Source organism: Gossypium arboreum, chromosome 1, assembly GCF_025698485.1.
Source record: "Gossypium arboreum isolate Shixiya-1 chromosome 1, ASM2569848v2, whole genome shotgun sequence".
Lineage (NCBI taxonomy): Eukaryota > Viridiplantae > Streptophyta > Magnoliopsida > Malvales > Malvaceae > Gossypium > Gossypium arboreum.
Window position 1 is genome coordinate 8632163 of NC_069070.1, and position 5369 is coordinate 8637531.

The 5369-nt window shown below is 32.5% G+C and overlaps 1 pseudogene; it reads left to right on the forward strand.

Moving 5' to 3' along the window:
* Positions 1-278: 278 nt before the first annotated feature.
* Positions 279-3460, forward strand: LOC108481469 (oxysterol-binding protein-related protein 3C-like; annotated as a pseudogene).
* Positions 3461-5369: the final 1909 nt, after the last annotated feature.

A 5369-nucleotide genomic window follows, 5' to 3' on the forward strand; every position in this document is an offset into this window, starting at 1 on the left:
AGAGAGCTACTGGAAGATGATGGTCAAATATATAGGTTCAGATGTTACATCAATGGTGACACTTCCTGTCATCATATTTGAGCCAATGGCTATGCTTCAGAAAATGGCAGAGGTTTGTTTTACTTGGCAGAGATCTGTTACTTTATTTCATCTTTGTTCTTTTCCAGTATGTGGATGTGCTATGCCTATTGCAGTTGATGGAATACTCCTACTTGTTGGACCTAGCAGACAAATGCGAGGATCCCTACCTCCGACTGGTGTGCATGTGAGTATGCTTTTTTCGTATTTTATTTGATTTAATGAAGCAAGTGCAAATTTGATGATTTTGACCCTATTCTGTGTAATATGCCTACCAACGGACATGGAAGCCTTTTTAACCCTATTCTTGGGGAGACATATGAGATGGTTAAACATGGAGGGATTACATTCATCTCTGAGCTGGTGACTTTCAAGTTATTTGATGATTTTGAGCATGGTTTCTTTCATTCTTGTATGTCTGTGCACGCAACTTATTGTCTAGTGATTTCTAGGACTCCTCTCCACTGTTTTTTGTGTTCTAAAAGCAATTCTGGGATCTTTCATGCTTGGTCTTATTAATTTAAGCTTCATGAAAAGCATGTTCTAATAACTTACTTTATCTGTTATTTTCTTTATCTTTTACTTTTTTAATCATTTCAGGTCAGTCATCATCCTCCAATGAGTGCTGGGCTTGCTGAAAATGAACATTTTACATATGACATCACATCAAAGTTAAAGACTAAATTTTTGGGGAATTCTCTTGAAGTTTACCCTGTTGGAAGTTAGTACTTGTGTTATTTTTCTGTATATATTTTTGGGGGGGATTTCTCTTGAAGTTCATCCTGTTGGAAGGTAGTTCTCAAGTTCTTTTCTGAACGCTATTTTTTCCCCCTTCGTCTTCATGGTATAGTTATGGTTAATAAATGTTCAAAGGTAATAGTCATGTAAAATTTTCTTTTCAGAACATGTGTTACTCTTAAAAGGGATGGTGTGGTTTTAGATTTGGTGCCTCCTCCCACCAAGGTTAACAATCTAATCTTTGGACGAACTCGGGTTGATTCACCAAGAGAGATGATCATGACAAATTTGACTACTGGGGACAAAGTTGTGCTATATTTTCAACCATGTGGCTGGTTTGGGTATCAACCGTGCTTCACTCATACATATTACTTTTTAAGCATTTTGTTTATTTGTCATTCATATACAGTTTACCTTCATATTGATATTTTAAGGTAATAGCAGTACTACAACTGGAATTCTTTAACCCAAATGGTCTGAGATAAAATTTGATTTTATGATTTAACTTGAATCAGAGTTTTGTTCCCATTTTGTCATCCATGCTTGTTCTCTCTGTCTCTGAGGCTTCTGTGTGTGCAGAAGTTCACTTTAAACTAATTTAGTGGAGCTACTCATACCAATCAGATACATGTTTTCTGTACTTTGATCAGTCCCGTTCTACCTAAAGTTTGTTTCCATGACTCTCTTTATGTTCCTAATATGCTTACTTTTACACTAGGTGCTACCTGCTAGTGCTTGCTGACAAATTGCTGACTGATTTATGGGATTATCTGATTCCAGATCTGGTCGCTATGAAGTGGATGGTTATGTTTATGATGCTGCTGAGGAACCTAACTATTGATGACAGGGAAGTGGAATGAGTCAACGAGCTATCAGCCATGTGACACAGAAGGGGAACCTCATCAAGGCACAGAATTGAAAGAGGTTCTTTCTTAGAGCATTTTCCCGTCATACAATAGTAACCAACTGCTTTATTTAACCTATTCTTTATAATGTGGAATAGATGCCTTTTCCCTGACAGGCCTACTTGAAATATTTCATTTTACATTTCATGCTCAGTGCTTGGTTGGCTGTCATTTTTTTTCTTTGAGAATAGTTGGCTATCATTTTATTTGTTAAAACCTTTGAGTCTTCATTTTTTACCTAAATGTTGGAAATATAATTTTATGGATCTATCTTATGATTTTAGCTTATAGTTGAGCTCACAAAAGAGCTTGTGACTAATAAACTTAATCCTCTTTATGAATACTGTATTATTTTTATATGCAGGTTTGGCACGTTGCTGTTACTCCAGAAAATGACAAATTTCAATACACATATTTTGCACATAAAATAAACAGCTTTGACACTGCTCCTAAGAATTTGTTAGCATCAGACTCCCATCTGCGACCTGATCGATTTGCAGTTGAGAGGGGTGATTTATCTAAGGCTGGTGCTGAGAAGAGCAGGTCTCTCTCTCTCACACACGCATAACAAACACTTGAAAATTTTTTATGCCTCCAAAAAGTCCAAATGAAATTGTTAACTACTGAAATGTAATTGAGGGATCTATATAGTAATCAGTTCCCGTCTTTCTCAATGAATGCCAGAAACTAGACCTTAATTTCTAACCTTGTAATTGAGGGATCTATACAAACCCGACACACCATGGTAATGCATCAACACTAGCAGTGGCAGGTATACACTTGATGTCAATCCCTTGATCAGTAGATGCATTAACTGCCTTAATGATTGTAGTTTTGAGAACTTGTATTATAAGGTCTCCATTTTGATTAACATTATAAATTTTCGAAGAACAAGGAAAAATAGTGTGTGCTCTTCCGTAGGAAAGTGCACCTTGATCACTAAGAAAAGAAAATAGAGGATTCAATGAATGAATTTAAGCCTAATTCTTTGATTTTCCGTTTGGCGCCTTCTGTTATGCTTGTACAGTTAATTATAAAAAAATGATAAAGATCAAGCAGCTACATATTTGGAATGTATACTTGCCTCTCATGGTTTCAGAATACAAATTTTTCCTTACAATGTCTAGATATTTAAGTTGTCTTTGGCTCATTTTTTCCAGTTTGGAAGAGAGGCAGAGAGCGGAAAAGAGGACAAGAAAGGCCAGTGGCCATCAGTTTACCCCTAGATGGTTTGATTTGATAGATGGAGTCACAGTAACACCTTGGGTTGACTTAGAAATCTATAGCTACAACGGTAAATACCCCGAGCATTGGGCCACTGTAGATAGCTCGGACAGCAATGGCGAGTTGGACATTATGTCAATTGAGTTTAACCCATGGCAGTATGGTAATTTATCTAACAAATAGATATGGGTTATTTAATGTATACCCTTTGGAGTTCGCGGTTGATCAAACCTTTTGGTGTGATATGTGTCAGCATGTCTCTGTTGTACCCTTATTCCATAATCCTGTCTTAATCATCCCTATAGAAGTCTGAACTGTTTGAGAAATCTTTTTCACCACTTTTCTTCTCCCAAATTTGTCAAAGAAACCTTCTTTCATGGCCTTATGGTCTGAAAGCTCATGAGTAGCATCAAAAAGATGGATGAAAAGTATATGCTCATGATAAGGTCTCAAGCTGATTTCCATTTCTGTATATATTTATTTACCGTAAAAAAAAAAAGTTGTTCCATGGGAAATATCTGCTTAATATATTATACTATCATGTGATATTTTTGCTACCAGATGCATTGTGGAGTATTTACAGTTCCTGGTAGCTGATATTGTGTTTTCTTTAGTGATAAATGCTATCAGCAACTTATGTCAACTCTAGACATTTGATAATTGTTTTTGATAATGCACATGCATAGACATGCCCATGCGAGGTTTGATTCTGAATTCATAAGTTAGCTGTGATTGTGAAGTGCTGTATCAGTTAATATCATTACAGTACTTCATACTATCCTTGGTCTAATCAACCTGCATAACTTGCATGTTTAGCAGATGTGACGACCCGCACTTGCTCGTGTTATTTTGTTTATAAATATATTATGTATTAAACATGTCGTGTTAATTGTTCATTAATCGTGTCGTACTTTTTGTTGCGTCTAGAATGATGTCTTTTTGCTTGAATACCTTTAATAACTCCAACACCACGTCCAAAAACACATTTCAATAAAACAAAAATGTTTCATGTAGTTTTCAGTGTCCCGTAGCAATATTTTCTGACTGCTAGCGTCCTGCAGCTTATATGGTTGAAGGCCAAGTTTTTGCGTCTTTTAATGGTAAAGTGGGGGCATTATGTCCCCAAAACTTGGGTGGCATAAATGGTCCATATTATTTAGTATCCATTATAAGTAAGGGCTAAGAATGCATCGTACTAGGAAAACATTTTCATTTTCACTTGGGACAGGGTGTAGGAAAATAGACATCACAATCGAGTGAGTCGGGTTGTTTCAATTTGAGTTTTAAAATTTAAGTTATTTTGAATTACTTGTAGAAATTATTTTGAGTTGGAGCCATTTCAAAAATTTATATTTGAGATATCAAATAAAAATTTATATTTGAGATATCAAATAACAAAAAAGTATGCATGATCTCATGCACATAAAAAAATTGGGTTTAGGTGATTAATGCTATGAATGTTTTAAATTCTGTGAATCTCAGAAACATTTTTTTTTGAAGGATTGATTTGTTTAAAATTTTGGGCTACTTTTTCTTTTTTTTTTTAGAATTTTTGAGATTTGCTCTCCGAACTTTTTTGAAGAAATCAATTACGATATTAAAGCTTTTTTTGCATCCAATTGAGCCCCTAAACTAATAAATATTAGTCACATAGTTTTTTGGTCAAAGTTGACCATTATAGCACCAATGTGGCACTCCATGTCAGCAACAGTTGATCTAGTATATTTTTTAAAAATAAAAAATTAAAAAAATATTTATTTTTACTGTAATGAATCTGGACATATTATTGTCCAGATTCATTTGTTTAAAAGCTTAATTTTTAAAATTAATTTTTAATTTTTATAAATTTTAAAATATTATTAAAATTTATAAAAAATATTAAATAAATTTCAAAAATTCAAAAAATTAATAATTAATAATTCATTTAAAAGTTAAGTCTAGAATGAATCTAGAAAATAGAGTTGAATCTGGACAAAATGTTGTCTAGATTCATTGAAGACAGTTTATTTTCTAAATTATATAAAGTTTAAAAATATTGAAAATTAATTTTTTAAAAATTAATATGTGTATCAATGTTTTAATGCTATTGGTTCCGTTTAGGATGTATACAAAATAAAAAAATATTTTATAAAATGAATAAAATAAAAATAATTTTATTTTTATTAATAGTATGTGTAAAGATTTTAAAAAGTGTATCAATTTTAAATAATTGGATATATTCGTATATGTAAAAAAATTACACGTGCAATCAATAAAATTTAAATTATTTAAATTGATTTATTTTATAAAATATTTTTATTTATATATCCTAAAATGTATCAATAGAATTAAAACATTGGTACATGTACCTATTTTAAAAGAAAATTAATTTTAAATATTTTTTAAATTTTATATAATGTAGAAAAATCGCCTTGAATGAATTTA